We start from the raw sequence: 8015 nt of genomic DNA, 5'->3' as shown, positions 1-8015 counted from the left end.
CTTCCTACTACGCTTTAAACAAAACAAAACACTCACTGCAAAAATCTCTACATCAACAAACAGCAAAGGATGCTTTAAAGTGAACTCATTTACATCGTGACCACATGAAGGCCCCTTTGATCTTAAGTGGGTGGGACACATTTACGCTGCATCTCACATTATACAACAACTTTTGGGTTAATCCATAGAAAATGTCTCTTGTGAGACCCGTTACCTGCTGTAAACCATTTCTCAATTAAATCATTTCATTTACTTGTTGAAGTGTGAAACGCCACAGCAGTTCTTTGTTCTGTTTTCTTTTTAAAAAATAATTGTTAAACTGCATTTTTACACATTTTAAAGTCCCAATTTATGCCATTTTCTAAAAGCAGCCCGCTGGGCCAGATTGGAGTGTTTGCCGTGCCGATCCTGGCCCCTAGCCTTATGTTTGACACCCCTGGTTTGAAGTCTGTGAGAGCTGACACACATTGGCTGTCCAACATCCTCCTCTTCTTTGTTTCACTTGGTCACCAGTGTTACTGCTTTGCTACACGACTGGTATAAACAACATTAATACACTGTTGCCTCACAGCTAATCCACCATCCGGGGAGTTTGCATGTTCTCCGTGCATCTGTGTGGGATCTCTATGGGGTGTTTTTGCATGCCTGCTCAGAATTTTAGTGTCGCCTCCGGATCACGGGGTACATATCCATCCAAATTCAATGTTTATGTTAAAAACCTTGGCGAAAAGGGCAACACAACCATAAGATTCTCCAAGGAACAATGAACATGACAGATATGCCTCAAACAGCAAGAAGTTATTGCCCTTAAGTCAGTGAGAGTCAGGGATGATTTCCAATTCAATTGCAGTCTCAATTTGGGATAAGTCATGCAGACAGAGGTAAGACGAACAAAGAGCTTAGGAATAAAAGTGACAAATGAAGAGAATGGAACAGAAGAGCCTGGTATCATTGGCTTTGTGTCCCATGAAGGGTATTGTGTGGACCAGCTTCCTCCCACGACCCAAAGACATGTAAGTTAGCGGGGTCACATTGATTGGTGATTTTAATTTGTCCATGAGTGTGGACAAACCCTGTGACAGGCTGGTGACCTGTCCAGGCTGTACCCCACCTCTTCCCCTAAGGCAGCTGGGACAGGCACCAGCCCCCTCGCAAGCCTGAATTACTTAAGTGGAAGAGGATGGATGGATACATACATCCATCCATCCATCCATCCATCCATTCGCTTCCGCTTATCCTTTTTCAGGGTCGCGGGGGGCGCTGGAGCCTATCCCAGCTGTCATAGGGCGAGAGGCAGGGTACACCCTGGACAGGTCGCCAGTCTGTCGCAGGGCTAACACACAGAGACAGACAACCATTCGCACTCACATTCACTCGCACATTCACACCTAGTGACAATTTGGATTATCCAATTAACCTATCCCCACAAGCTGCATGTCTTTGGACTGTGGGAGGAAGCCGGAGTACCCGGAGGGAACCCACGCAAACACGGGGAGAACATGCAAACTCCACACAGAAAGACCCCGGCCTGATGTTGGAATTGAACTCAGGACCTTCTTGCTGTGCGGCAACAGTGCTAACCACTGTTCCACCGTGCTGCAAGCTTACAGCACCTGGTATTCCCAGGCGGTTTCCCATCCAAGTACTGACCAGGCCCGACCCTGCTTAGCTTCCGAGATCAGACGAGATCGGGGGTGTTCAGGGTGGTATGGCCGAAAGCCGTACATATGTATGTATGGATACATACATATATATTTATTTATGTTTGTTTGTTTAAACCACAAGTAGGCCTGATCATGCAACTTCCTTTGTCCAGCCTTGCAAACAGTATGAATATTAAAGCTAACGTTCACTTTACAGTGAGTGCAGCTGTTGGACACCATTCCTCATTTTCAGAAAATGCAATCAAGGAAGAGTTTGATGTGAAAAACAGCACAGAGTCGCCTGTTTGCGTAATAAAGTGGAACAAAACTAGGACTTATACAAACACAAGAAATACATCGACTTGGAACTTCAAATGGTTAATCAATAATCAAATCTGAGAAGCTGCTGCTCGCCTCTGCAGTCTTCTTTTGTTTCCAATATACATTACAGAGTATATACCATATACCCTTGGAGTATGAGCTGGACCGATCAAAGTGGCAGCGTATTAACATTTGAATTTACAAGAAATGGACCCTGAAGTTTCTGCAGCTGCCAAATCTCTGTGTTTCCTTCAGGAAGGATTGGGAAATAAACTCGTTACTCGTAGTACTCTTTACTTTACCTCTACTCTACTTTTTCCTTGGATGTGTCTTGTTGAATGTATATTGAGATAACAATGCAAATAAGAAATGTAGCTATTCGATGAACCAGCTTCATGTTCTGCATTCTTAGTAATAATGACACACGACACACAAAGCAAAGGTCAAATATCCAAGAGAAGAAGCATTTTTAAAAAAACCCTCCATTAAAATGCAAATTTATGCAGAAATTTGCTCCAAAGTGTAATTAGATCACATGCTCCAATGGATTACCTGAGGTGAGGCGCCAACAACATGCCCACAGTCACAGAACACAACAGGTTTAGCTAAAGCCAAAAACAGTCTTTCCTTAACTTCTATTTGACATAATGGATTTCCAAATAGTTATTTATAGAGAAACCCTCAATAATTTCCACCCATCTTAAGGAACGTATTTTAACTCAGGTGATGAACTTCATGGGGAGCAGGAATGAAAAGGGAAATGAGGAGGAGGGAAATCGTTGGCCCGTGCTTTCTTCCGGAAGGAAACATCTTTCCAGAAATGAAGACATAAAAGTTCACAGGTTTCTGGGTCAGGACTATTTAAGGGATGAAGTTCCTCGGTGCCATAACGGTGAGCTTTCCTGGACACGTTTCAGTTGTCAGACAAGGGCAGTCACTCCTCACTGCCTCAGTACAGGAAGTTCCCATGGCTGTTAAACTTTATGACCCTGAGGAAATCACTTTAGGGTGACAGAGGATGAGCCTGGCACAGGAAAGGGTCTTAAGGATCACCTCTGTGTTTGGGTGGCCCTCGATGACTTTGACCAAGCACATGGACATGTGTTCCTGTTTCCTCACGATAAATCAGCCTCTCTGTGTGTCAGACACAAACGTTTGTTCTCAGGTTTTTCAGTTTGGCAGATTTAAAGATGCGTACGCTATCTTGGGCTCACCATCCATTAAGTACATCTTCTTCCAAAAACTACAACTTAAAGATCTAAATATCTTTTAGGCTCTGCCTTCTGTTAGTTAGCATCCCTTCAAGTTAACAGACAACAAAATAATGTGAAAGTTCAATAACAAAAACATAGTTTTAAAACTAATAATAATAATGGATTGCATTTTTATAAACCGCTTTACAATTCCACTATTCATTCACTCTCACATTCACACACTGGTGGAGGCAGCTACAGTTGTAGCCACAGCTGCCCTGGGGCAGACCGACAGAGGCGAGGCTGCCATATCGCGCCATCAGCCCCTCTGGCCAACACCAGTAGGCGGTAGGTGAAGTGTCTCGCCCAAGGACACAACAACAGAGACCGTTCGAGCCGGGGCTTGAACCGGCAACCTTCCGATTACAAGACGAACTCCCACCTCTTGAGCCACGATCGCCCTTACTCTCCTTACTGCAGTTATATTGACTGTTTCTCATCATTAAAAAGGTCTTTCCTGAAGAAATCACCCATAAGAAGTGAGCAACAACTCTGTCGTTGCCACGGGGCGATCGTGGCTCAAGAGTTGGCAGCTCGTCTTGTAATCGGAAGGTTGCCAGTTCGAGCCCCGGCTCGGACAGTCTCTGTCGTTGTGTCCTTGGGCAAGACACTTCACCTACCACCTACTGGTGGTGGTCAGAGGGCCCGGTGGCGCCAGTGTCCGGCAGCCTCGCCTCTGTCAGTGCGCCCCAGGGTGGCTGTGGCTACAATGTAGCTGCCATCACCAGTGTGTGAATGGGTGGATGACTGGACTAGAAAAGCATTTACCATATTGACTTGACTTTAAGCTGTGTGAAGTGCCCGACTGTGGTGGAATTAAACGTTAAGCTATGAGGGCTATCATAAACAAACAGCCACAGCTGCCAGACAGGAAGCTATAAAAGAGGGTCGGTTTATCTGGATCGTATCGGGATCAGATGCAGCAAACAGGTGCGGCTGACAGTAGACACACCACAGAGTTTCTACGGCGCTGCAAGGCCACGACTTCTGAATGCAATCCAAGCTATTATGTTTCAGGGTAAGTCATATCTTATGGCTTCCACTCAGTTCTTAGTGTTGGCTAAGTGGGAGTGTTATCATCTACAATAAACTAAAACCTAGAGACACATAAAAAGTTCAGAGGATGAGGTATGATCTGCCACAGAGAAGAAAATGCACTGAATACAAGCTTGATGCATGTTCCATCTGTTTGTGTCCGTCCTCGCACTGAGGCTCATTCACAAATGGTGAATACACACAAGTATTTGCATATAAAAAAAAACATCTGTGCAGATAAAAATTTCATTCACAAGTTTGATTCAGTGTTTTCTTTATACTGCCTGCCCCCCCCCCTCCAAAAAGAAAACAAAACAACCCCCACGCAAAAAAACAAATGCTGAGAATTACAAATCACTGCATGAAGATATGAAATTACATTTACAAACATAAAACACCAACTAAAAGCGATATTCAGCACGTCTGGTATTTTAGCCTGAGCATCACCTTCTTCATCTTTTTAGACCACGCCCACACTAACCCGGATAGATTTGAAAATGGCGTTTTCTACACTAGCATTTTCAGTCGTTTTCACAGAGTTGTGCGTCCACATTGAAACGGTCGAAAACGTTCCAGTACTGCACATGCGTGAAACACAAGACCTGCCTCATTGCTGTCTGCTGTTTATTTAGTTTCTGGTTCTTTGAAACGTCGCAGCAAAATGTCGAGGAAAAGCACAAAGTTTTTTAAATGGACTGACAATGAGGTGGAGTTGTTGCTGCGAGTAACACAAAAGTACAAAGTAGCAAAAGCGAGTGAGAGTTAAAGAAGAAGAACAAAAGGAGCACGTACAGACTGATATTCATCTTTTTTAGGGCTGTCAAAATTGAGAGCAAACAAAACTGCTCTATATTGCCCTCCGCTATCTTAGTTTAATTGGTCACATGACTGCATCATATGACTAAAATGTGTCATCGTTTTCAAAAAGTCTGTTTTTCGCTGTCCACACTGCAACGCCAAAGCACCGTTTTCAAATGTATGTGTTTTCTAGAGCAAAAACGCCGTCTTAGTGTGGATGGGAGGCCAAAATGGAGAGAAAACGATGTGTTTTCAAATGAAAACGCATTAGTAGCCTTAAACTCTTCCAAAGTTTTGTCACACTGGTGAAAAAACTTTGGAAAAGTCTTTTCTTTTGTGACATCATTGACTTCAGTCCGGCTGTGCAGGCGTCTCTCTTACAATATCGTCACCACTTCACCTCGAGGTAAAAATGTTTTCTTGTTCACAGAAACTGGGGCATGGCAGCATTTAGAATTATTGTTATTCAAAGAAAAAAAAACAGTGTTAAGAACAATATTGGCAACTGCACACATTTCATGAACCAAGCAGTAATGTTGCATGCAAATATGTTAGGGATGAGATCAACTGTTCTTTGTACAATTCCCAAGTTTTCCCACAGAATGCCCAACTTATTTTAGCTCATTTTTTTAAAATTTATTTACTGTCTGAAAGAACAGCATCATTTTTTATCAGTTTACTACAAATAATCCTCTTAATCTTACTTTGAAAGTTTTGTTGATACTAGTCAGCAAACTGCTAGCAGAAGGCCAAACCAACCAGAACCAGTTCATGTGCCACTGAACTCACTGAGGCTGCAGAACAAGAACAAGAACTCCCAAACTAACAACAGCAGTCCAGAAAGGTCAAGATACAACCTGAAGACTCACTGAGGAGGCGACATCACAAAGGATATATCGAAGGACCATTGAGGCCGTTGTCTTGCCTTTGCATGACATTATTGTTAAAATATTCAAGTAGCTTTCTGAACTGTTTACCAGCACTCTGTGTGTGTGTGTGTGTGTGTGTGGGGGGGGGGGGGTTAGGTAAAGCATAAAGTGGACGGTGTGTGTTTACACGGTGGATGGCAGCTTTCCAGTGGGAGACTCCACCCCACGAGGGCAGAGACGCAACATCACGCCATTATTGCCATGGAAACACACTGACCCTGAGTTTTGAACACTGTGTTTAACTCCTCCGGAGTCTGAGTCAAGATACACAGACCAGGTCAGACTGTGATTAGACAGAAGCAGAGCCATCATTTCATACGTCAGCCTCTGAGGAGCGTTATACAGCTGATGGACGTGAACAGAGAGAAGAACAGACGAGAGATCAGGACACAGTCAGTGTTTATCACATAGAGCCAGAACTATATAATAAAAAATAAATAAAACTCATTCATATTGTTTCTTCTGTTCCACCAGGAGCCACAGTGGGCAGGGCAGCACCGATTCAGAGAGAAACCCCTTCAGTGAATAAAGTTTGTTCCATCCCAGCAGCTCTGGCCCTGCTCACAGGACACTGTGGGATAGTTATACACACAATTGTGTGTCTGCAGGCTTTGTTGGGCCTAGTGGGTTTCTGAGCCATCAGTCAAATTGTGCCAACAAGCTGTGTGTTTTTAGAGGCCTGGGACCAGTTAGAGATAGCTTTGCTGCCCTTCACTATTTTCTAATAGCAGACGTGGATTATATGAATCGTATTTTAATCACTTTTTATACTTGTATCATACAGCTGCAGACACCTGGACAAGTTTTCCTGTTACACTCTTTCCTACTACTCAAGTGTGCTTCGAGTCCACCGGAAGGACACATGCAGAGTTGTGTTATTGCAGTGTAGTGTCTCATGCTAGACAATGTCCTACAAAAAATGTCAGTGTTGCAGAGGTCTACAGAGAGCCTCGTGGTCACATTTGACTCGGGCAGGTCAATGCATACTCACAGATTCAGAGCCTACAATACAACATGTTATAAGAGGTTCTCACTAGAGGACCCCAATACTGAGAACACTTTGATGCAATACAACATCCAAAAAAACTAAAAAAAAACAAAAACCCACTATCAGAGCCCTCGATTCAATAGTTTGTGGGGCCACCTTCTAACTTAAAATCCTAATCATTAACATGACTGTCAGTCTCCAACATTGTTGTGTTGTGATTGTGGCCCACACTTCTTTCTATCCTTTTAATGTTCAGTTCATTGAGGTTTGCAAACATTTGTTTATGCACAGCAGTAACATCAGCATTTCAAATCAAATTTAGGTCTGGACAGCCACTGCTGTAGATTAGTTGGGATCATTGTCACAGTGCATGGCCCAATTTCAGCCAAGTTTTAGCCGGAAGATAGCCTCATATTTCCCTGTAAAATGCAGTGGTATACAGAGGACATCACAATGATTGCAAGGTGCCCAGGGTCCCGTGCCTGCAAAACAAACCCAAACCATCAGCCCTCTGCTGAGATGTTTGTGCTGACAGCCTGTGTCTGCTTCCCCTGCAGGTATGGCACTATGGCTAAAGAGGTCTACTTTGGTCCACCAAGAGTTCCAGAAGTCCTGTGATTTGTTTCCATGTTTTATTTAGGGAGAAGAGACTCTGTCTTGGCAACCCTTCCAAACAAGACATACCTGTTTGGCCTTTTCTAGCATTAGCTAGATGCTACTTTCCTCTTAATTTGGAATGAAATAGTAAGGATGTACTTGAACTTTTCAAACAACTGCTGTGAAAAGGTTTTCATAAATAAACCATTGAGGAAACATGAGGACAGAGAAAGATAATTATGAGTTTACTGTGTGACTTTTAGAAGCCACGAGAAGCTACCGTCTGTGTGTCTCTCCTCCACTGGACTTTAATATCAGCTTTAACCACACTCAGTCATTGTGTAGCGCTGATATGCTGGGAAGTTAGAAGAAAAGCGTGCATGTGTGGACACTCGTGCACTGTTTTTTTAATGAGGCAATGTCTTCACAGGCAAATTATAGCCTGTGTTTT

General features: G+C 43.4%; 1 protein-coding gene and 1 non-coding gene across 2 annotated transcripts in view; both read right to left on the bottom strand.

Annotated features, from left to right (window-relative positions):
* Positions 1-8015, bottom strand: part of plxnb1b (plexin b1b) — a 112167-nt gene that overhangs the window by 50089 nt on the left and 54063 nt on the right. The gene's annotated exons all lie outside the window — the stretch shown is intronic.
* LOC148102676 (5S ribosomal RNA) lies at positions 1602-1720 on the bottom strand. Its single transcript, XR_015719094.1, has one exon. It is a non-coding gene; the product is annotated as a 5S ribosomal RNA (ribosomal RNA).

This window comes from Neolamprologus brichardi, chromosome 5 (assembly GCF_056152115.1).
Source record: "Neolamprologus brichardi isolate AB-2024 chromosome 5, ASM5615211v1, whole genome shotgun sequence".
NCBI lineage: Eukaryota > Metazoa > Chordata > Actinopteri > Cichliformes > Cichlidae > Neolamprologus > Neolamprologus brichardi.
Note: the sequence above shows the minus strand (reverse complement) of the source record. Positions and strands in the feature narration are given on the sequence as shown.